The sequence below is a fragment of the Python bivittatus genome, unplaced genomic scaffold, assembly GCF_059951505.1.
Source record: "Python bivittatus isolate LINGU-HERP-01145 unplaced genomic scaffold, Pbiv_v1 ctg000700_np1212, whole genome shotgun sequence".
In the NCBI taxonomy this organism is placed as follows: Eukaryota; Metazoa; Chordata; class Lepidosauria; order Squamata; family Pythonidae; genus Python; species Python bivittatus.
This window is the reverse complement of record NW_028277098.1, coordinates 25,301,069-25,327,151: the sequence shown is the minus strand read 5'-3', so window position 1 is coordinate 25,327,151 and position 26,083 is coordinate 25,301,069. Positions and strand designations below refer to the sequence as shown.

The 26,083-nt window shown below is 39.3% G+C and overlaps 1 protein-coding gene and 1 long non-coding RNA gene across 4 annotated transcripts in view; one reads left to right on the top strand and one right to left on the bottom strand.

Annotated features, from left to right (window-relative positions):
• The window catches only part of EVI5 (ecotropic viral integration site 5), a 99,482-nt gene extending 82,459 nt beyond the window's left edge, over positions 1 to 17,023 (bottom strand). For 2 of the 3 annotated variants that reach the window (XM_088154234.1, XM_088154237.1), the window contains exon 1: positions 13,729 to 13,867. The gene's annotated coding sequence lies outside the window, so the exon portion shown is untranslated. Of the gene's footprint in view, positions 1 to 13,728; positions 13,868 to 14,221; positions 14,329 to 16,993 lie in introns of those variants that run through there. The other variant, XM_088154235.1, reaches the window with a different exon arrangement.
• Positions 13,331 to 18,595, top strand: LOC148214154 (uncharacterized). The gene is made up of 3 exons (XR_015798549.1): positions 13,331 to 13,420; positions 14,580 to 14,690; positions 18,474 to 18,595. It is a non-coding gene; the product is annotated as an uncharacterized LOC148214154 (long non-coding RNA).
• Positions 18,596 to 26,083: the final 7,488 nt, after the last annotated feature.

The window sequence follows — 26,083 nt, the reverse complement described above, 5'->3', positions numbered from 1 at the left end:
AGAAAGCAATGGCAAACCATTTCACACTGTTGCCAAGACACTGACATGGATATCTCCAAGAAGACATCAGGGATCAAGCTCAATTCAAAGGAAAATTTACCTTTTTATATGACTCTAAGGCTAAAAATAATTACAGAAATGCCTATATAAGAAAAATATTTCACATAAAAGTCAACTTCCAAGGACTAGTTACATTTTAGAGATCATGATGGCAAGAAAAAGTACAGATAGTCCTTGGCTAATGACCATTTATTCAGCGACCGTTCAAAGTTACGATGCCACTGAACAAGGAGACTTACGAATGGTCCTTGAAGTTGCAACCATCACAGTATCCCCATGGTCACATGAACACAATTCAGGCACTTGCCAGCTGGCTCACGCTTACAATGGTTGCAGCATCCCACAGTCACATGATCACCAACTGTGACCTTCACTGCCCACTTCTGACACGCAGAGTCAACGAGGAAGCTGGCAGGAGGTTGTAAATGGCAATCATGTGATGTCACACTTGACAACGCAGGATTCGCTTAATGATTGCAACGGGAACTGCCATTGTAAGTCGGTGCAGTCACGTGACATCACATTTTACAATCACGTTGCTTAGTGATGGAGTTCCTAGTCCCAATTACCATTGTTAACTGAGGACTACCTGTATGGATCATAATCTTTTCAGTCCCATACACAGGATAAAGGCAAATTAAAAATCAAAAATAAAAGGTGAAAGAAAGCCCCACCTACCCACCCAAATACTGTCCTATAGCACTCCATCTTTAGACTTTGCTATAAAACCAAAAAGCAATTACATGAGAAGAGAAAATTCTGCTTGTGATCCACTGATCACACTTCTGCAGATTTGACTTCACCAAGAGAACAGTATCAACTCCAGAGTATCAGGTTCACAATGAAGAGCAAAGCAGACATTGGTTGTGACCAAGTCCAAATAAGCTGAGAATAACTCTGAGAAGCTTTGCTTCTATGACAGAGGAATTTAACACTACCACAGGTTTAATAGCCATTGCCCTAATGTGAAAGAAGTAAACATTTAAAATTTTAGTGTGACAAAACCTAGAGTTGAAGGCTTTTAAAGAAATAGGGAAGCTGGTACCCTATCTTTCTAGCAGGTTTCCAGAGAACTTGAAAAATTTAAATACATTTTAAACATTTGTAGAACTGTAAAATACTTCACAAGATACTTGGAAATATCAGCATTGGTCAGCACTTCTGTTTCTCGTGTATCATATTCCTACATTTAGTCAGAATAGGAAACTGCATTGTCAAAGAAAATCTGGCCTTTCTAGCCTGCTTCCAATGCTGAGCACAAATATATTCAATTTTCAAGCCATAACATTATAGCAATTTCTTTTGTTATCTGTAAACTTAATTTAAGGACTAAAGTAGACAGATTTTAGAGGAACCACACTAGATTATTTATAAAGTTGTTCAACACTATAAAGCAGGATAATTTTTACAATATAAAGGACACACAGATCTAAAATTTCTGTTGCATCCTTTTCCCCAACCTTGCTCATTCTTCACATCTGAGCTGAGTCTATTGCTTTCTGCAATAGAATATACTGAAACTCATATCCTTGTTTATTTATTTATATTTATATATCAAATTTGTCACTGTTGATCTCGTCAAAACGACTCTGGGAGGTTTACAAAGCGGTTAAAATCAATTAAAATTACAATAAACAATTATCTTAAATAGAGAATAAATAGATCCAAGGATAGATGTTAAAATTGGCAGTCACTCAGGGAGTGTCATCAAGGTACCAGCCAGCTCTAGGATTGGGTAAGATTGTTATCACCCCACACAAGCTGGCAGAGTCAGGTCTTTCTGGGCAACGGCAGAAAAGGCTCTCCTCCTGGGCCCCACTAGCCAACATTCTCTCGCTGACGGGGTCTGCAACATGCCCTCTCTGCCTGATCGGGTGGGACAGGTTGATGTAATGGGGATGAGACGATCCCTCAGGTCACCTGGACTCACGCCATGTAGGGCTTTAAAGGTAATAACCAACACTTTGAATTGAACCCAGAAGCAGACTGGGACCCAATGCAGCTCATGCAGTAAAGGTGTTATAGGTGCCATTCATGGGGCACCCAAGATTGTCCACGTGGCCACATTTTGAACCAGATGTAGTTCTGGATACTCTTCAAAGGTAGCCCCATGTAGAGTGCATTGCAGTAGTCTAGCCAAGAGATGACCAGGGCATGAGTGACTGACCAGAGAGCCTCCTGATACAGGAAAGAGCATAACTGGCCCTTTGTTACATGAAGATGGTCCACATACAAACTAATTTTAGCTGCCCCAGCATGTTCCTATGATTGTACAACCAGAATTCAAATTAGAAAACTGCAAGTTAATTGTAGCATGCTATATCACCCTAACCAAGAAAATATAGTCAGCCTGTAGATAAGTCAGAATAGGAAATACAATATGGCTTGGACTGGTTCATAAATCCTAGTTTATTTGGAAACCACTTGCCAAATTTTCCTAGAAAGGATATAACAAAGCTTCCTTGGTATGTTATCCTCACTCTAAAAAATGTGTGAGGCAGGAAAAGGGGAACAGGTATGTGAAATTCAAATATACATGGTATCCCATAAGTCAGGTCCCATAGGCCAATCTATATGTTTTAATTTTTTTTTCAGAAAAAATGTTACTGTATTAGGAATGTTGAAAAGTAATACATCAGAGTAAGGAAGTTGGCCAGCATATAAATTTAATAAATTATTATTATTTAGAAGAAAATGGAAATCAATTTGAACGTTTAATGTAATTTATATAATAAATTGTTTATGAGACCTGACTTCTGGTATGCTCTGTATATCCCATTTTTTAAAGCCAGAATTTTATAATCTTCAATCATCTACTTTACATATTATTTTATCTTCTCATTTTCATATATTTATTACAAGGATAAATTTATAAAAGTTTTGAACTGTAACCTTAAAGAAAAGTTTGTCAATTTTAGAATATATTCTATGGATTCAAAACTTTTCTGATTAAGTACCTAAATATGAAATGTTATGTTTGCTTACTAATATAACAAGGTATTATTTTTGTAATCCAGATTTGTGTTAAAATGTTCAACAGTTATTTCTTATCAATACAGTCCCATGATCCTTTAACTAGTTGAAGTAGCTGGAAGACTTAATTAAGCTGTGCACAGATGACCTAACAAGTTATCCAGAACAGCTACTGTACCAGACTTTCCATGCAACGTTATAGCCACTTCTTGTTGTTCAGTCGTTAAGTCGTGTCTGACTCTTCGTGACCCCATGAACCATATTGCGCCAGGCCTTCCTGTCCTTCACTGCCTCCCTGAGTTTGCTCAGTTTCATGCTCAATTATAGCCACACTGCCTTGTTAACTCTAGGATATTGTCTTATCTCAAGATCATGATGTATCTCAAGGAATATCCAGCAAAATAAATTTATATTTTGATCGCTTTAACTGAATAACAAGTACATTAAATTTCAGGGAGTACCACTAGAGATCATTAAAGTACTAGATTCAGGTTTACAGAGGTACTTAGCTAAGATTACGGATAATCTTGGATTCTTTCTCCAAAATTATACTTCACAGATCTTATTAACATGCTGTTTTTATAGCAATAAGCATAATTTATTGGAGAATATACCCACTCATAATTTTCCCAAGCAATACTGACAGGAAGAAACTGCCTGTGGGTTACTTTTAAGGGAATGCTGCCTGCAGGATGCTTCTGGTAATACTATTCAGAGAACCTCGCTATGGCTTTTTAATCCTAATTAGTAGAGATGGAGGTACTCTACAGATAATACAGTAAGCCTAAAATAAACCACAAACTACTATTTCTTAGCCACACTAGCACATATAAACTCTATCTTATCATGTAATCACAATATGGTTACACTCTTCAGAATACTCAATACTGAGGAACAGAAGAATAAAGCTAATAAAATGCCTTCAATAAGCAGCGTGGTGCCTCTGAATTCCAATGTGCCCAACAGTGCTGCTAAAATCCTTTATTTTTGCTTTACAATGACATTCAAAGCTAGGTTAGGCCTTCACACACTAAATGAGATTAACAGAATATGTAGATCAAAAAGTGAAGACATCAAATCTTAGAGGAGGCAGCTTAAATGAATGAATGAAAAGTAGAAAAATTAGGTCTTGCAGAAAAGATGGTACACACAATATCCAGGATTTAAGGAAAGCAGCAAAATAATGCTAAAAAGGTACTTCAAAGATTAACAAGATGTTTTCTGCAGATTCCTTTTAGAGCATTCAGGAAGCCAGCAAAATACATGCTCATGTTGCCTGATGCCATTCTACATATAATAGAATCATAGACTGTAAAAGGGGCAGGGGGAGGAGAATTTTGGAGATCATTTAATCCAACTACCGCAGCATCCCTGGCAGATGGCCATCCACAGCCTTTGCTTAAACACCTTCAGAGAGAGGGAGAGTCCATCATCTCCCAGGGTAGTTTCTTCTATTATTGAACAACTCTTACTATAAGGTGTGCAATCAAATACTAGGTTTTGGCAATTTAAAAACTGAATAAATCTACCTTGCTTCTACATGGCAGTCACCCTTCAGATATTTGAAGACTGCTATGATATATCATGCACAGAGCTGTATCCAAATACTAAAACTAACAGAATGATTTGAAAATGACATACAAACACAGACATACCCATAGCATCTGGTAGAGGAGGTAATGGTCTTAAGAAGACATCCTACGGAATGCCTAAAACTAGTCCCACTCAATTTCTATTCTCTTGTGCATAATTAATACCATTTCTCAGCTAGAACACTGAAAAAAACTTCTGAGCCCAGAATATAACATCAAACTATTTGTAAAAACCTGAAGACTCATTACTGAATGGGAAAGAACATATCCTCAAACAGAAACAGTATAGATTAATTGGAGACTTCCGGGTAAGCAATGGTGGAATGAAGATGGCTTTGCTTTTTGCAGAGCTGATAACCATGGCAGAACGAGGAGCCACTGAATGGATCAGCACTTCCAAATTCCTCTCTGGATAAAGGGGAGGACCTGGAATTGCCCAAAGTGCTCCACACAGATGCTTCCAGTGAGGAGACTGTTAAACAGCAGTCTCTGGTGAGTTTTAGAGCTCTGGGAGCTGAGGGAAAGTCAGGTTCACCCACTTCCTCTCTTAATCATTTCAACACAAGTTGCATCATACCAGGTGATTCTCCTTCAATCCTTAGCAAAAGAAGTTACAGTGATACCTCGGGTTACGAACTTAATCCGTTCCGTGACTCTGGTCGCAACCCAAATTGGTCGCAACCCAAAGCAAATTTCCCCATAAGGTTCAATGTAAATACGGTTAATCCGTTCCGCCCTCCGAATTTGGACGCAACCCAAAGCAAATTTCCCCATAAGGTTCAATGTAAATACGGTTAATCCGTTCCGCCCTCCCTCCGAATTTGGTCGCAACCTGAAGCAAATTTCCCCATAAGGTTCAATGTAAATACGGTTAATCCGTTCTGAAACATATGCATTTTATTTTTAAACCACAAAAACATGAAAAAAAGTACAGTACAGCACAGTATGAAGAGGGAGAATGGGGTGGGGAGGCAGTTATTGTTTGGAGGGAGAGTCCCCCTCCAAAAGGACCTCAGGGAGATCTCCTTCAGGGGTTTCCTCTCTTCTTTGCCTCTTAGCTGCAGGCTCAGTTCTGGGGAAAAACCTGTCTAAAGTCAGTTGTTTTTTCCTGCGCTGCATAACCCTCCAGAAATGAGAGAACACGTTATCATTCATCATATTCAACACTGTCACAGTTCTGTTGGGGTGGTGCTTCTCAAGGAAATCCTGGCACTCATTCCATTTTGTCATGATGGATTGTATCACTTCACTGCTCACCTCCTCCCCGTCCTCCTCTTCCTCAGTGGAATGCTCCTCGCCAAGCGCTTTCTGTTGCTCACTCTGGAGCTCAGCAAGTTCTTCCGTGGTCAGCTCCTCCTTATGGTCCTCAACAAGCTCCTCTATGTCTGCATCATCGACAACTAGACCCATGCTCTTGCCCATGGACACAATCTCCTCCACTACCTCTGCATCAGACCCTTCAAAGTCACGTTCAGCGACACATTCTGGCCACAGTTTCCTCTAGGCTGAGTTTAAGGTCTGGCAGGTGACATCTTCCCAGGCTTTGTCAATGAGGCTGATGCAGTGGAGGACATTGAAATGTTTCTTCCAAAACTCTTTCAGAGTCAAGGATGTTTCCTCAGTGACATTGAAACACCTGGTGAAGAGCGCCTTTGTGTAGAGCTTCTTAAAGTTGCAGATCACTTAGTGGTCCATGGGCTGCAGAAGAGGTGTCGTGTTGGGGGGGAGGAACTTAACCTTTATAAAGTCATACTCAGTGTCCATATCATCCACCAAGGCTGGAGGGTGTGCCGGGACACTGTCCATCAGAAGAAGGCACCTTTCAGGCAGCTGGTTGTCAGACAGGTATTTTTTAACGCTGGGTGCGAACACCTTGTACACCCATTCCATGAACAAGTGCCTTGTGACCCACGCTCTCGCATTGGCCCTCCACATGACAGGCAGTCTGGCCTTGTTCACATTGTGTTCCCTGAACACACGAGGGGTCTGGGAATGGTACATCAGTAGCGGCTTAATCTTCAGGTCGCCGCTTGCGTTCGCACACAGCAAAAGGGTCAATCTGTCCTTCAGGGGCTTGTGCCCTGGCAGTGCCTTTTCCTCCTACATGATGTAGGTTCTGTTTGGCATCTTCTTCCAGAAGAGCCCTGTCTTGTCGCAGTTGAACACTTGCTGAGCGATGTATCCTTCCGCCTTCATGAAGTCCTCAAATTCATTCTTGTAGGCTTCTGCAGCAGCCTTGTCAGAACTGGAAGCCTCACCATGTCTTGCCACACTGTGGATGCCACTTCTCTTGCGGAATTTCTCAAACCAGCCTCTGCTGGCTTTAAATTCCTCACTTGCTGCGCTGGTAGAGGGGTTTGTCCGCAGTAAATCACTGTGCAGTTTCCTGGCTTTTTCACAGATGATAGCACTCACTCACGCTATCACCTGCCAGCTGTTTCTCATTCAGCCACACTAAAAACAGCTTTTCCACCTCTTCCAGCACTTCAGTCCTCTGCCTCGTTAAGATCATTACTCCTTTTGCCACATCAGCTCCTCTGATGGCATCTTTATTCTTCAAAATAGTCGAGATGGTTGACTTCGCCATCTTGTACTCCGAGGCCAGATCAGTCACACGAATACCACGATCGTGCTTTTCTATAATGTCCTTCTTCAGTTCGATCGTCACTGTTTTCTTCAAAGCCTTATTCTTGCCAAGCCTGCTCTGCATTTTCTTTGGAGCCATGCTGACAAGCACACCAAAAACCTTCCAAAACGCCACTAAACACACCACAAGCCTCACCGAACGTCTCCTTGCTACCGCAATCTCGCCCACAGGAAGCCGCGACCGCGTGGCAGCAGGGAAAATGGCCGCGGATCCAGTTCGTAACCCGAGGCAGAGTTTGCAAACCGAGGTAAATTTTTGCGTCCAGAGCTGGTCGTAACCCGAAAAGTTCGTTAACAGAGGCGTTTGTAACCCGAAGTACCACTGTATATGTAAGTTTAAGAACTTAAAATAAAATTATTCTGAAATAAACAGCAAAAGAGTGATTAAAACGTTAATTTGGAAAGTTTTAAACGGACTAAGGTGCCAGATGGATTGGAAATAAGATTTTGAAACTAATTATAAGAATCCTTCCTGTGGATTGTTTAAAATCCTATTAAAAATATATGAAGATTTTAAATCTAAGAATAAGAAACCCTACTGTGGGAAAATGTTTTGGATTAGAAAAAAACATGGTAAGAGGGGGCTTTGAAGGCTGGACACTGGAGGCAATCAGAAAGGGCTAAAGATTATAATTAAAGGAGAAGAGACCCACAGAATGGAGAAAAATATTTTAATTTTGGAAGAATTAAAGGATATTTGACAACAATGCACTCAGAAATTTTTCTTAAATTTGAACTCATTCTTAAACTGGGGACTACCTGTACTTAGAGTTCCTGAGAAAAGGCAAAGAGAAAATGAAAATAAATAAGCTTTTGGGACACTATTTAAAGGGAATAAACATCAAGATTTTTAAAAGCAAAAAGAATGAATATAAAGTTGGCTTATTTGATCATCATATATATATATGATGTTCTTTCTAGTTCTTTCTAGAAAGAACATCATTAACCCATAATGTTATTTCTAGTAGCTCTTAATGGCTTTTTCTTGACTAGGACTGAGTTACAAGGCTTTAAAGATTTGTTTATAGCTATGGGAAGAAGAGATTTATTGTTAAAATGTAGATGTTATTTCTGGTACATGTTAAACTTGAGAAGGATTTTCTGAGAGGAGACAAAGAGAAAATGATAAGAAATTAACTTGTGGGATACTATCTGAAGGGATTAAATATTAAGATTTTTAATATGTTGCTGTTTCTGGTAACTCTTAATGGATTTTTTTTTTATTAAGTTTGAATGATGACATTTTAAAGATTTGTTTATAGATAAGAGATGGGTAGAAGGAATTTTGTTGTATTTTTAGAGAAAATGATAAGTTACGGTATTAAAAGGAAAGGAGAGGAATAAGAAACTGATTCATTTGACTAAGGTTAAAATATATATGTTGTTATTTCTGGTAACTTTTAATGGACTTTTGCTGATTAAGATTGAATGACCAGACTTTATAATTTGTTTATAGATAAAAGATGAGATATTTAGTTGAAATGTTAGAAAAGGTGATCAGTTACTGAAATTGTTTGTACTTGTCTTGAAGAAAGGGGAAGTTATTTCTTTAAATATCTTTTTTCTCATTTTTTCTTTCCTTCCTCCCTTTCTCTGCACTTTTCATTTTTTTTACTTTTTATATTTTCTTAGTTTGTATTAGTTTTTTATCTTTGTATTTTTAAACTTTAATAACAATTATAAGAAAAAAGAAACAGCATGGATTAATCTATACTTGTTAATGCCCATATATGCTATAAAACATATTAATAGTTACTTTACTGCACTTTAATTTTTAAAAGATATATACATGCATATACACCCCACGATATTATTCTGAAAGATTAAGATCATATATTAATTAAGATTAAGATAATATGTCCAGAAACACATAGTATACTTTTTAGATGACAATCTTACAGTATATGCCATGATGACATAAACCTAGCGTGCTGATTATCAACAGCTTGAAAAGGGGTTATTTTTCTAGGAAGTTGTGGCAGAAATACTGATATGCATTAAAAGCCATATTCCAGTCAAGGAAAACCATATTCAAAACATAATTAAAAAATAAGCTAAAATGTTCAGTTTGACATTGGAAGTTACAGGAATACAAGATACTTTAAACAACCCAATTCATTTGTAAAAGCAAGGATATATTTCATGTTGTCCTAAAGGGATTACAGTATCTCCTTTAAATTTGCCACCACATCTACATGCCTCAGGAAGAACTAGCAGGCATTCATATGTCCCTAAGGGATATACACATACTTCACATGCATTTATTATATGATGCATTTTACAATTTCCACATGCATCTATACAAAAACTCATATAAAGGAAAATACATTTAAAAGATATGAAAATGTATACAAACCTAGCCAAACTTATTTGGAATTAGGTTTATCGTGTTTTTATTATTTTTCTCCCCAAATTCTTAAAAATAATAAAGACTCCCTCAAGCTGAGCTAAACTCCTAGTGACTTCATGGATGAATCCATGTAATTTTCTTGGCAATAGGATAGAAGTTATTTTCACTGATTTCTGGATTTTTGTTTTGTTTTGTTCCAGTCTATCACCAGCCTTGAGATTTCCTGATGACCTTCTACCTAAGTACAATCCCAGTCTAACCCTGTTTACTTTTTGAGATTAGCCAATGTTGGCTAGGTACTACAATCTACCTAGTTCCCAAGTTCTTAACCGTGCTTTATTTTCTTGCTACTGGCAATTAATTACCCTACTTTGAAAAGGGAAATACTGAGGGCTAAATGCTAATCCAGTTACTTCACTTTGTTTAAATTATGTAGTATTCTTGTCCTAATACTTGAGTCTTTACAAAGGTGACATTTTTATTTCATTCTAGAAAAGCCTGTTTGTACCCAACTGCCTAAAGTATATAGTAAACATATATAAAAATGAAATCTTGTGACAATCTATTCAAATTACTTTCTTCCAAACATAAAAAGAACATGTTTAAAATAATTTTAAAACATTAAAAAGGAAAAAAATCCTATATAACTATTTGCACAAATTCATAACTCATGCTCCTCCTAATCCACTGTTCTTATGTCTCTTTGAAGGTTTATTCTTCTACGTTGCCTCAATTGTCATTGTAGCAAAGTTAATTTCTAACTGTAAAAACTTAACATAAGCCTATTAAATATGTACAGAAGACATGACAATTTAGTCTATAAGATATATACAGTATACCATCTTTTATATCAATACACAGATCTCACTTTCACTCACAAATATTTCTAAAACCTTCTCTGCTATGGCTTAAACTCCAGAAATAAGATATCTAAAAAAAAAAAAAAAAAAAAGCAAAATTAAGTAAATCCTTAATTAAAATAGATTCTTTTAAAAAAGTCATATTTTTCTGCTGTGGTAAAGAAATAAACATCAATGCAGCAAAGCTACATCTTATGCTGAGAAATCCATGATTCCATCTTCCAATGCTTAGGTTTGTCTGCATTTACTTTAGAAGATTTATATTTGAACATTTGTTTACAGGCCTATATATCAACTCCATTGCAGTTGCTTGAGAACAACAATGGCAAATGAGAATACAAGAGAGAAATAAGCCTACTCAATCAAATTAACTACTCCCTTTTCAACTCTACAGTATTAAATTAAAATTGAAAAAAAAAGTAGATTAGTTACAGATCACTTAATGCTATTAAGTCTCTCTACCCGAGATCTGTTACCTTATTCAAGGTCATCTTTTCTTTCTGACCATTTCTTCACAATAGACCTGAACAAAATAAAGTAAGAGCTCCTTCCTGCTCCGTTGGTACTTCATGGGGGGATTCCAAGTACCCACGGTTTGCAGTTCTTTGCCACATCCTTTGGGAACAACTAACTCCACAGAAATCCCATCCATGCCCATTAAGAGATGGAATGCGGGGAGAAAATGCCTACATCACTACCCATTTGGCCTTCTTCCCCAGGGATTCAGAAATACCATTTTCAACTATGGCTCAACATGGAATCTGAATCATTTTTCAGCTAGGTTTGTGAGGAATATAAGAAATGGGCAGAGCAGACATGGAACAAGGTACAAGAACAAATCCAAAAAAGTGATTTCAAGCAGAAGAAAGGAACTAATATTGAAGCTCTAGAGCAGAAAGAAATGGAAATTAAAAAGGAAATGGCATGAAGTAGAATAGGAAAACAGGGGGAACTAACAGGGATTGAGAATAAAAAAGAATGTATCTTCATATGCAGAAAAATAATTGACTTAAAGAAAACCTTTAAACGTTAGAAAAAGTTCATTAGTATTTTGTTAACACTGTAAAATTACTATAATTAGGACAGAATAATTTGAGCTTGTATCTCATCTATTTTGACATGTTACATATGTTTTTCTGAAGTACATTTTCAGGAAGCATTTAGTCCCTCCACAAGCAAATTAAACTTCCTGGAAAGCTGTCCTTGGATAACTTACTTCATGCCAAGTATAAGAACAGCTGACTTGACAGAGAATATGTTTTACAGAAAGGAAGCTTAATCACCAATTCATCTTTTTTTTTTTGTGCAACTTCAGTTAAGCATAGTAAATAAAAAATAAAATCTTTCCAAACAGAATACTAGTAGATATAAGTTTTGACATTTAAAACTATTTTTAACAGAAAAGAATGCCTGACTAAAACTAGAGACATATAGATTCAAATCACTACTCAGCTATGAAAATTCATTAAATGACTTTGGGCCAGCTACTGAACTACCAGGCTATTAAGAGAATAAGGGTGGGTAGGGGAAGAATGTTTACACTGCTTTGAACTTTTTGGGAGAAAGGCAAGAGACAAATATAATTAATGATATAAATGTTTGTACAGGAATGGCTTGGATTGGGGAGGAGGATTTTTTCCTCAAAACTGCCTCAATAAAACATTCATAAATCTTATGAAGGACCACCTTAATAAAACAAGAAATTGACATAAGTTGCTATCTCTCAGATAGCAATTTGCATTTCAATGTAATAGACATCATAGCTCACTGAAACCAACAATTTTAGGTCAGTACAAGATATCTCTCTCTCTCTGAGAAAATTCAAAATGAAATAAATGATTTGCTTAAATAATTCTTTCAGGCAAGATTCATACCTATTAACAGACTTCTTTAGCTATTCAGCTCACAGGTTATATATAGTTGAGTTGGTAACCTTCAATATTGCGGATTTTTTTAAAATTAACAACCCAATATATTCCCCAGGTTGCAGACTTAGGATTTTGCTCTTACCATTGTTAAACAACTGGGATTCAGGAATCTTCTATAATTAAAATCATTCAGAGACATAGGAACGTACTGTATGTCGTATGATGGGTAGAAATTCCATCCCAATACATTTTCTACCAATCTCACAATGGTATGACTGAATGAAGCAAGGTCAAAAGGACCGGCAATTTTTTTTCCACAACAGCAGCTCACTCTTCTTGAGCTCCCCATCAGAGCAATACCATTACCTAGCCAGGTATCTTCCTCCTCTCTATCTTAACTATCTGTTCCAATAGAGAGAATTGAGAGATCATCTTATGTATGTTGCAGTCAAAGATGCTGTGTGTGTTACACACAGCAGACAGAAGCGCTGATCAAGAAGACCTCCAATGGAAACCTTAGAAGTATGCACAGAAGACATATGGGGAAGTATCTGGGGAAGCAAAGCAATGGGATGGGCCCACTGAAAGAAGAAATCATCTATAAAAACAGAGTGAAGATTAATTAAAAAAAAAACATTCAGTTCTTAGGGAGAAGGGGATGGGGCCATCAATCTCAACCTAGTCTAGGGAGCCACTTCTTCCTGTAAAATCTGGTAGCACAGACATAGCAATTACAAAATGGACTCTGTAGAACCTCAGAGGCACTTTTGCTATACCTCTTCCAGTAAACGCTGGGCCTTGATAGAAAAAAAAAACTTCCAACAGAAAAATCGGACTTCTGCACTTTCTGAGTCTCTTGCCCAAGCTTTTATCAGTACTCGCTATGGGAACAAAGGGGCCCGATCACAAAGAAGAAACCCCCCCACACACACGTCCCAGAGGCATCCCCAGTCCCTCCGCTACCACAGAGAGGAAATCCGGTGGGTAGCGGGCGAGAGGCAAGCAGCCGATGGAAGCACTTAGGAGCGCGACGAGAGCAAACCCTAAACCTATAGGCAGAACTCTTCCAAGGTTTATATGCCACAATTCGTCTTTGGCCGACACCACATTTACGCCCAATGTGGAGAACGCCAGGCAGTTTTTCCAGGCCATAAACAGGCCCGGAGAGCGTGGCGGCCGGTCCAGAGAGAAACGGAGAACGGCTGGGCGTCCTTCCCTACGAGAGGGTCCCCTGTGCCCACACCCGCCACGGTGGGACGGAGGCGGGCAGCGGGGGGCCGCCCCCTCCCTCGCCACAAAGGCTGGGCTGGAGGGGAAGAGGGGGCGGGCTGGACGATGCGGGAGGGGCGCAGAACCGGCAACTCCGCCGCCGCGCTCACCTTGGAAGCCTTTGCCGGGGAGGCGAGGTGTTGCGTGCATCGGGTTCCCCTGCAGCCCGGCCCGGAGCCGCCACGGCTGCAGCTGCTGCTTGGTCAGAGCTCCCCGCCCGGACGGCGTCCCGCCTTTCGACTCTTCCCTTCTTCCTTTCCCGCCCCCTCCCTTTCCTAGTGCCCGCGAGCTGCTCCTCTCTCAAGAAACCGGGCCATGTCCCTTGGCGGGGAGGGAGGGAGGGAGGGAGGGAGAGAGAGAGAGAGAGAGAGTCGCGCGCGCAGGCGCAATCCCGGCGCGCAGGCCCGTCTGCCGCCGGGAGGACCCCTCAAATCTTCACCGAAGACGGCTGACAAAATAAAGCATAATGATGAAGGGGGCTGCGGGGGAGGGGGGGCGAGAGAGCCGTGGAGACGCAGACACAGGCATAACAGAGAGGGAGCAGGCTGGAGCATGCGCGCCTGAATTGCATGCAAACATTGCATGAATTGCATACATACGTACTCGGGGGTCAGCCCGTTGGATATGGTGGGGCCGGCTTCGTTAAGAACCCGTTGCTTCTCGCGAGTTGCCGCATGACTCTTTGGCTGCGTTAAAGATGCCGGCTCCAGCTAGAGAAGATAAAGCCGGAATAAGAAAAGGGAATCTCTTTTATACGTAGAGTTATACAAGTGCTAATCCAAAAGGCTTTGGGTTTGAGGTTTAGAGTGTTGTGTGAACCCAGAGATTGTGATTTGTATCTTAAAGGCTGGTGTGAACCCACTCTGTGAGTGGGCTCTTCGAGCAAAAAAAAATTAAACCAGCACGGATTTCACTATTACCATTGCCATTACCAGTCCCAATTGCCTCTACTGTATTCTAGTTTGCTGCAGGAGGTCGGTAGCCTCATTTCCCATGCGGAGAAAACTGCCTGCGCCTTCCCTTCACCAGCCAGCAGGAAAAACGTCTGCCAATCACATCGCTGCTATGACTGGTAATGATGATTAGATCTGCGGGTTTAGCCATCTGTCAGAATTGCCCCCTCTCTCAGGCTGGGTATTAGCTGCTGGGGCTGGGAGGGAGGGCAGGGAAAGAGACAGAAGATTGGAGCTAGAAGATTGGGATCAACCCAAACAAGAGCCTACAGGCATGGGGTGTTGTGCAAACTGCTCTTAGCCTCTTCAGACCAGCACTACTGTAAACCCATATTCAAAGGCAGTCCCAACAATAGCTGACAGGCACACAGAAGATTGCGCAAGCCACCTTTCTTGGCCACTCTGTTGTGCAACCACCCCCACTTATCAACTGCTGACCCTGATGCTTTGAGATACTGTGCTCTTCTGGAAGAGCAGTAAACCCTATTTCAAAAGCAGCCCCAGCAAGCGCTGACAGGTATGGTGGGAGGGCCTGCAAGCAAAGAGAAAACCGTTTCTTTCTATAATGCTTCAAGGCGCAGTCCTTCCCCACTATCACTGCTAGCCAGCTGCTATTTGGGGCTCACCCAGGTCTCCAAGTCAGGGAATAGCTTGGAGAACTGGTACCTACCAGGAAAAAATCTGGTTTGAAAGAAACAGACTCTTCCATTGCTGAAAGCAGAATGGCTCTAAAGGACGGGGGGGGGGGGGGGAGGCAGTGTGGCTGCACCAGCTTAAGGTTGCCAATGGGTGTTGAGCTGATCCCACTCCCTAAGGGTCGCCTAACAGAGCCACCAACAAAATGGTTTGCAAAGCACATCAGGTGGCACCAAAACCACTAAAGGATATTGGCTCCTTGAGGAAAAAAATACTACTGTATTTCATCCCTGGAACAGCAAAGTACTTTAAATTCCCTCAGCTACAAGTTGGGGACAAGAAGAATGTAACATGGGGTGTGGAACATGTTGCTGCTGTTCAAGGGTGGAAAGTCCCTATGTGGGGCAGGAATTGAGTGGCCCCTTTGCACCATGAAAGTTAATATTAGTTGTTAGTTGTTCTTGTCTTCTACACCTACCTTTTTGTCCCAAGGATCTCTCCCTCCATAATGGGAGGTGGGGTGGAGGTAGCATTCTCCTGGAAATTGCTTATAAACCCAAGCAACTATGTCTGATGTAAAGTTGAACTATTTTTACTCTAGCCTGTTCTTTAGTCTCACCAGACAAATGTTCATATAAGCAGTGGTAAGGATTGTACTACAGGTAGTCCTCATGTAGCAACCACATTTGGGACCAGCAACTCGTTCATTAAGCGAGGTGGTTGCTAAGTGAAACCACGACTGCACATACTATCTTACTTCAGCTTTCCCTTGCTTTACAGACCTGTGAGGATTAGTCTCATAGTTACTTTTTCATCACGGTCATAGCTGTTAATGGTCGCTAAACCAGGGCTACCTGTATAGGGAACAGTGCTCCAGTACCTTTGCTCCCAGCACAACAAAAGGAAGGTTCATTCAACTGAATGGACCATAGATGGGAAGCCTATACATTTTCCTCAGAATTACCTACTAGTGTACCTTATAGGGATTGCTCTGTTCATTAGGCATAACACACAATCATAAATTCTGAATGTGTATGCATAGAATCAAGTTTTTCAAAAGCAATTTTATCATGCTGACTGGGGGGGGACATTAATAGATAGTTTTACTTTATGGGAAATGTGCACCCATTCACAGTAAACATGAACACTTTTGCACCTACAAATGAGGAACCATTTGATTAAGAAACAGCAACGTGAAAAAGTATCAAAAAATAAGCAGCACTTTTTGGAGAGTGTGTAGGAAAGACTGAGGAATGCCCCCCTTTGAAAAATTCTAGACTGTATAATAGACAAAGGATAAACCTGGTAAAAAATTTAGGAGAAAAAACTTTTCCCAACAATATCAAAGCTTCCAGAAAGGCTAATTTCACATACTGTCTGTGGATTCAGACAGTACTAAGTTGTGGTTTGCTTTAACTGTGGTTTGAACAACTAAAACTGGCTGAATTCAGACAGTATTCTAAACCATAAACCACAATTTACAAACTTCAGTGCCTGGCTTTGTACTTCATACTAAGCCACAATATGATTTAGTTCTGGCTCAGTGAAATGTGTGAAGCAGTCCTTTACTGTAAAACATTTCATTATCAATTTGAGGATATTTCTAGAACTGAAAGCATCCTTTGTTTGAGAGATCAGTAACTGGTATCCCATGGATGTTAAAGCGATTCCATCTGGTCAACTACATTTTAGCCTTGCATATTATACAAACTCAGCAAATTTGGTTAATTGGTTAAATCATGGTTAAATTAACCATAGGTAAGGATGTTACACAAAGACAGCTTACCTGATTCTTCAATGTATCCACCTAAGAACCAAGTTGTCTGCATGGAGAAAATAATGTCTGGGGCCCCAGAATGTATTTGTAAGCATTTTTCTGGGAGTGAAATTTAACTTCACCAGTTACCCACTTCCTTCTCCAAGTTAGGCATCTAGCAAAATTATTTGCTGACCATGGTAGTAGATTTAAAGGCAGGCGCACTTGAGCAGAATAAAGAGGAAGTAGGCATCTTGAAAGAGACAGCTGGATAAACAAATATTAGAAAGAATATAAATTGCCTGCTTAACTGGGATTGTAGAACTCAGTTTTCAAACAATGCTGGAATTTATCCCATTCTGACAAGTTGCTAAGCTTTCCTTTTAACAATGGTTGCATATGTACCTTTCATTTCGTTAGAGCAACCACATTTGCTTATAGAAAATTAGTCCTATAAAATATTTGTTTACATTGTTCATAGACATGACTTTATATGTAAAAGCTGTAATTTTCATTGTATTAAGGCAATTACAGGTCTATTTTAATCCAATTACTTCTGCAGTGGTTCTCAGTAATATGTCTAAATAATAACTACACAGTCTCGCTAACTGGTCTTCAGTAAGTTGGATATCCCAATTAATTGGATAATATTTCTTGATCAGTAGGTCACTGTAAGTACAACTCACTCCCCAAACCCACCTTCACCACACATCCAAACAGGAGATAATAACTATAATTTAATATAGGAACTAGTGAGAGGAAACAGAAAAGAGCAGTAAATCATGGAAAAGCCAATTTAGGCTCATTTTAGTAACCAACGTTGTTACTAAACAAACACTTTCCATAAAAAAATTAATATATTTTCCGTAGGATAAGCTATTAGGGGCAATGTGCAAATAAATTTTAGCTAATAAAACCTACACTATAATAAATGCAATGGCTTAGGTCTCAAGGTGCCAATGATTTTGTTATTTAAATTAGAGTATACAGCTAGCTATATCTAATTCCAGCATAACCACTTGCACCCAGCAAATCAGCTATATTTTTTAGATTAAGCTCAGTTATAATGAGAACAGTCATTAAACAGAGGATCATCAAATGTCAAGAAAGAATAATTTGGCCTATCTGTGTATATTTAACAGCATTTTGATCTGCAAAAATAATGTAAAATACTTTTGTTTACACAAGACATTTCCCCATGGCTTATTGAATTCATTCAGTTTTCTGAATTTACAACACACTGTACTATAAACTAACTACACTGGGTGATTTACATTATATGCTCCATACCTGTCACACTATTTCACTTTGGGATAAGCATCACTAAGTGAAGCACAGAAAAGAAGCAAGAAATAGTCAGCAAAAATAGAAAAAAATAGCTAAAACTAATTAACGCCACTCAGTATTCCTCTGCATATCTTTCTATCCTTGCAATGCATTCTTCCTGCCACCAAACCCATACATCAATGCACACATTGACTTTTCTTCTTTAAACTTCTCTCTTTTTCAGGATCTCATCAACTCCATCCAACTGCAACTTTCATGGTCATTCTTGTTCTCTCAACCCATTCACTCCTCTTCATTTTGTTTGCTTCTTTAATTCAATCCTCATTGATTCCCTTTGGATGACCAACAACACAACTTCCTTCTTTCATAGTCGTAAAATCATGGTTGTATTAAATCCACATTCATTCATCAACCATTCATTCTTGACCCTCTGTCTTATTTTACTATGTATATAAACTTCTTATGTACCCCATTCTCCATTTGTACCCCGTTTTGGTTTGTAAACTGTGGCTTATGGTTTAGCATGTTGTAAAAATATACTTTAATCTAAAAATACTTTAATATTAATCTTAGGTTACACTCAGACATAATTTTAAATCAGGATTGAACCATAATGGCCTGATTCATAAGTATCACTAAACCACATTATGGTTTAGGGTAATCTATAAACTGAACCTTTGTCACTTTCTGTAAAGACAAATGAGTAACCTACTAGCATTTCTGTGCTGATGGCAGCCATGCTATAATTATGGTATATATTGCTCTACTGCAAAGCTGTTTTAATCATTTTTATGGACTGGTATTTAACTTAACTGAAAATCATGAAAATTTCAGACTGAGATACTATGTAACAAATTAAAAAGTTACTAAGAGTACATAAGACACACAACAGCAGTATGCTGTAGACTTATATCCCTTATTGTACTTCTACGGAAGCCAAAGTTATTTTTATTATTTAAGAAAACTCTAATAATACTTCTATTTCATCGCCAAACAACTGCCTGATATATAAATGATTAGTGACAGCTTGAATACCAGAAACAGCAAGGAGGAGGAAGATATAAATGCTTTTATTACTTGTGAAACAATATGTAGCTTGATAACAAAACTACCATCTATGTTTATAGCTTCCTACTTACCACAGTTCTTTTACTAACAGATATTTGGCATGCAACATTTAAGGGGAAATGAAAATGTTCATATTCAAATTATTTCTCACTATCCCACAGAACCACTAGAACTGCTTTGTTTTAGAATGGGCATGGCCCTGTTCAGTTAAAAATTGCTATATGCTTTAATCATAAAGGAAAAAAGATTCATATGGTTTTCAAGTCTTTAAAAGAGAAAGTTAGGGAGCCAGTTTGGTGTAGTGGTGAAGGCACCAGGCCAGAAACCGGGAGACCATGAGTTCTAGTCCTGTCTTAAGCACAAAGCCAGCTGGGTGATTTTGGGACAGCCACTCTCTCTCAGCCCTGGGAAGGAGGCAATGGCAAACCATTTCTGAAAAAAAAAAATTGCCAAAAAAATTGCAGAGACTTACCAAGGCAGCCGCCAGGAGTCAACACTGGCGCAAAAAAAAAAAAAAAGGGAGGGGAGGGAGGAAGTTACTTTGAGGAATACAGTATTTATCAGTTTAATAGCATACAGCTTGGATGCTTGGAGATAATATTGATTTTAGAAGTTCCTCCTCCTCCTCATTTTGCTAGGAAAAAAGGAGGGATTAGAAAATGGAGGGAGGGAATTCCCTTACATTGCTCTATTTGATTGGGAAGTTACAGCTTTTTGGAAGTTAAATAGATGACGTACTGCACAATACAAATGTATTTGCAATTTCCTATAGTTACTTAGATGTAAATGCATACGTTAGTCTGCTTTCCTCTATATTATTTGAAATAATTTCAATCTATGGTGTTTTTAAAAAATAAGACTGGGATTTTGTATCCTACTATGCCATAAGGTAGTGTGCTTGTTTGTGGCTTAGCAAACTCTGTGAATCCAACCATCATGGTTTGGAATTTGGCATTTGAGTTAGTGCTGTGGTTTTATGGGTTCCCTATTCTAACTCGCACAGACTTTTTAATTTAAAAAAAAAAAAAGGCAGAAATTTGCATGCTGTAAAGAATGCAGCCTCATCTTCATTTCTAAGAATGCCTGTTGGTATAACCTCCACGCTTAGGGCAAAAATATGTACGGTAAGAGAGCAAAGGGGAGTGAAGAAGAGTTTGTGAAGGGGCTGGTGGTGATTCAGGTAGCATTCTGGTAAATCGATGCTTGATCGTTGCTTATTTATCCAGAGCTGCCATTTTGTGAATGGCGAAGTCTGTTCAGCACTAACAGTGGGGTCTCAAAATTCCAAACATGCTAACCAGCCCCCAGAGGTTTAGTATGGCTAGAAGGATTTGTGGCTTACTGTAGGGCTATCATACCTTGGCTGCAAAACTCTAAATGGCCATTAGGTGGCAGCACAATGTTTCCTATCTCAGCTTCCATCCAGTGGTCATCCAGATCTTTGCAGCTCAGATATGATAGCTCTAATTTACAGTGTTCGGGGAAGCCAGCCAACTATGGTTTAGGCAGCAAATCACAGCTAATAAGCTAGATGTGTTATGCAAACTAAATCTTGACTATGTGCATGGAACATAATTAGATTTAATTAGCTGAACACTGAAAAGGTTTATTGCTTGTGTAACATGTTTGGTTCTTAATTGGATAAAGCTATATGTTTTAGAGGTTTGCCTGTTAATTTTTTTTAATCATTATTATTGCACTTACTAAAGCTGTATGAGATCTCTTCTGACCCTGGTATCCCAATTTTTGTGGTATTCAGCATTAATGCCATGCATCTTTTGCTTCTATCACTGTATTTATTTATTTCATTTTGATTTTGAGGTCACCCAACTCCTAAAAAGACTCTGGGTGCCTTACAATATTTAAAATAATACATAATGAAAAAGGAACATGACTGTTCTGATAAAACCACATAACAACATCCAGAAAAACTGCAGTGCTTACCAAATTGAGAATTGTTAGTATCTGAAAGAAAAGTGCTAAATAGTTTAATATACAGAAATCAATAAATGAGTTTCAGACACCTAAATGCGTATATGTGAAACTACTTAGCCATATGTAGGGCACACTGAAGGAAACTCCAGTACATATGCCTAACTTAGGGGCGGAGATTCCTATCAAACAAACCAGGAAGCAGCTTGGGAGGCCTTCTTATCCCATATTTCTAAGGAAATCTTAGTTCAAAGGAGGTAACAGTGTTTTAAAATACCATCCCTAAAACATAGTGGGAACTGCATGTTCCAGATTCAGGGGCTGGCTGATTATAGACTATTACAATAACTAGAACCTCTATTTCAAGCCACCTCAGCATAACATAATTAGACTCCATGCCATGAGCAGCAAAATTGAAAGCATACCTGAAATAGAAATACCGCATATCCCAATGAGCATTGGTTGGACTATAGCTCCCATCACCTCCAGCTAGCATAACTTGGCAAAAAAGCTAAGTGGGGCTTAATTTGGTTAGTATGTGGTAGGAGACCCCAGAAAATCCCAGGACTATAGGCTGGACAAGAACAAATTAAACAGGCATCAAAGAACTAATAGAAGAGAATATGTGTAGCTCAGGGTTGAACTGGGGAGTCCTTGGGGTTCTCTGAGCTTGGTTGTTTGCTTGCAAACGTTTCGTTACCTGGCTAGGTAACATGTTCAGTGCTGCTAGCACTGAAGGGCTCCATGTCAAAGAACTTCTGAAAAGGAACATTTATTGTAGTAAAGCTAAGATGCCATTATGGCATCTTAGCTTTCTTCCCATACATCAATCAATCAATTACAATGATTGCTGTAAATATCATGCCCTTGATACAGGCAATCAATGTTCAAATTTCTTGTGCCTCCTTCTCCTGCCCTGTGCATGGGAAGGGCTAGAGGCAAAACTCTCTGGGATGGGAGATAGCATTTCCATCTTTCCTTGTTTTGGTAACAGATAGATCTAATATCACTTTATTTACTTTTGACTCTATGAGAATTAAATTTCACATCTAAATAGGAAGTTTTAAAAAACCCAGAAAAAGGCAATTTTATTTATTTACTTAGGCTTACATGCCACTCTCTGGGAGGCTTGCAACAAGCAACAAAAAGAATTAAAATAGAACTATAATCAAAAATATAGTATCTCCTAATGGCACTGCCCAATGGGAATAGGTCAGTCCTCACTGTGCCCTAATGCTTTCCTGAAGAGCCATGTCTTCAGGGCTCACTGGAAGCCCCACCGAGAGGGGCAATCCATATATCAGGAGGCAAGCTGTTCCACAGAAGGTGGCTATCACTGAGAAGACTTGACTATTGGGGGGGGGGCAGGGCTGTGGATGGCAGTTCCTCAATGGTAACAAGCCTTCTTTCCCAGGGCAGACTCAGAAGTGTCCAGATCTTAAACCACATAGGGTTTTAAAGATGACAACCAACACCTTGAACTATACCCAGAAGCAGACTGGCAACCAATGCAGTTCCTGTAGTAGTGGTGTCACAGGGGTGAATTTAGGTATGCCCATAACTACTTGGGTTGCCACATGCTGCAAAGCAGCTTCCAGATGGTTTTCATAGGCAGCTTCATGTAAACTGAATTGTAATAATTGAACCACAAGGTGACAAGGACACAACTTACTGTGTACAATGCCTCTTCATCCAGGAAAGGCCACAGTTGGCACACCAGATGTAGTTGTGCAAAGGTCTTCTTGACCATAGCACCCACCTGCTGTTTCAACAGGAGTGTGAATCCAGAGGACCCCCATATTGTGAGCCAACTCTGTCTGGGGGAGCATGGATCCATCCAGAGGTAAAGATACATCATCCCCAAATTCAACTGGCTTTTGAATCCACAGCCATTCCATCTTGCCAACCATCTTTTCAATTTCCTTTCCTGACAGGGGAAGGTTGGAGATAGGACAATAGTGATTTAAAATAGCCAGGTCAAGGCTGTAAGTTACTGTCCTTCTGGATATATTCAGTAACATGAACCCAATCTCCTATGAACTCCCTAGTAGTCAGGCAGGGCAGAGATCCAATCCGCAAGTGATCAAATTATCAGCATAGAGAGTTGGCTGGACTTGCCCTGCTGGCATCCAGCTCTGAACAAATATAAATGGGTTTATCCTCCAGTTGCTGTGCACATTTTTCACAACAGATCAGCATCCATCTTCTGGCCTGGATTTCTCCAGCAGGGACAAGATAACTTTTAAAAAAGCTGCCAGGCAGTTATTGCCATATGCAATAATTGCTAAAAAGGAAGCTCACTTTCTGTCCTTACTGCCATTTGACCTCTAATAACTTCAGCCTTGCTTTCAAGAAAACAACACAGATATATCCATGTAATCACCAGGAGCAGGGCTTTACAAATAATATTCCTTACTAAGGCAGATGAATTGATGGAAATTTGTTCTCAAAAGAGGGAGACCTTAAGTCATACAGACAGCACCTATAGGTTCAATAAACACTTTGGTTGGTTAACATAAACATAAGTGCTGAATCATGTCTGCATTCTGTAATCCTCCTCAACCATGGTTGGTGTCTTTCCTATAGTTATGCTTGTTTTCTGATATTGGAACAGCTGTAATTTACAATCAACATTAATTGGAATTTGAAACCAGGCTTAACCATAAGAAAGCATCAAGCATGCCCAAGGAGCCCCAAGGAACATTCATTAACCAAAGTGGCAAAGCGACTTGTTACAAACAACTTGCCACGGTGGCTGTATTTGCAGAACATTCTAGGCTAAAATGTATTTAGCTACCTTGTCAATGTGTTACTTTATGGTTCATATGCTGCATGAATCCAAAGAATTCCATCAGTGATTCAGTTAACCATAGGTTAGCATGTTGTGTAAGCATAGCCGCAGATTTGGAAGGGACCAAAAGTTCATCTGGTACAACTGTCTACTCCATGTCAGAGTGCAATGCAGGTTGTTGCTCATATTACACCCCGGAGTGATCTCTGTCCAGCCTCTGTTTACGCTATCTCCAGCAAAGGAGGAACTAGGAACCATGAACCACTGTGGAACAGCCCTATCATGACAGCATTTCTCCTAATGTTAACTTAAATGTGTTTACCTAAAATGTATAGCTGTTCATTGTAGTCTTGTTCTCTGAAGCAAGAGAAAGCATTCTCTGCTCTATCTTCTATATGAAACCTTTCAGATATTTGAAGGTCACTATCATAACTCCCATCAATGTTCTCTTCTTCAGACTAACCATTCTTAGCTCTTTCAGGATCTTGTTCTCTAGGCCAGTGCTTTTCAAATTGTGGTAATCGCCTAGAAGTCATGAGCTAATTTGATGGGGATTGCAAATATTTGTGGGCGTGCACACATAAAACAGGATAACTGTCAGAACTTATGCCTGCTCCATCCAGACATGCTGACAGCTGAATATGCTCAGATGATAGGTAGGTCTATGACACAAAAGCCTAGACATCCTAAGGAGGGAATTTAAAGTAAACCTTTTACAATCTTTGATTATAGTTAAAACACACCAAGAACCTAAAATGCCATTTTGCTACTGAATTATGATGGCTGGATGCGAAGGGGGTTCTGAAAGCAAGTAAAACCACCTCAGTATACTGGTGCCACATTGCACAAATGTGTTTTAATTAGGTTACATCTTCTGCGATTGGGCCTGGAACTGAGGAAAAGTGTTAACTAACAATGACTGGGAACACATACAGTTACACTAGAACCATTAAACCAATCACCAAGTTGTTGAATCATAATGTGGATTGTTTGGACCTGGCTTATGTATTGAGTGAACTGAATTTGAAAACAATGATTTATGACTTAATGTGTTGGATCCAGCCAATGTAATCTGTAGGTGTTGGATAAGAAAATAACGGCATAATGCAATTTGTGATCCCAATCACATTTTGGAAATTTTGATTTGAACTGAAACTTTAGAAAAGTGCACATGTTTGAACAGGAAGTATTTGAAAATTTCTCTGCCAGCTTCTGAAATAAGATTTCTAAATATCTCAAACAAATAATGACTGTTTCCTATCTTGTAACAAGCATTACACAGATTGGGTTTAATAGATTACAGTGTGTACCATGCATACCTGCATGAAAGGTAAGTGTTACAGCTGATGGAGATACCACTTTAATGAAATTAAATGACTGGTTGAGGTTTGATACTGTTATAAAACAGTGTGACTGATTGGCAGGTATGCTGTACAGTCACTCCAAAGTCATTGTGATCCATTGTAACATTCTACAGCCGTCCCTCTGGAATGACTTCTTGTTGTTTCTGCATTTCACATGGTACACTTTCTAGTGAGTAGGATTGATTCTAGGCATACGATCCTGATTAGCATGGGCTGGATCAGTGTCACTGTGGCTACACCAGCAGTGATTTTGTGGGAATCATATCCTCAGGCTTCGTAATTCTAGTGAAAGTGGCAAATGACACAAAGATATTTGGATATAAAACATGTTTTTGACTCATCTAGTATTCATCTTATGCTTAAACTATATTTCTTCTGTACCAGGGAAAGCGTTACTCATTCACCACTCTAGTGAGCTCCTGACATAGTAAATTTCAGTTCTCATGACCCCCAGTCAGCATGGCTATTTGGAAATTGTGGGAGTTGAAAATTAATATTTCTCAGGGAAGGTTGATTCATATGACAGAAAGTATACCAGCCAAACTTATTCCAGTGTTAATAGAAGTTGATGGATTGGGAAACACAAAGAGCTGGTAGCCAACCAAAAAACAAAAAAAAGTGAATCATAGAACGAATCAAAGAGGTCTCATCTGGTAAAAATGACCAGGCTCCTCATAT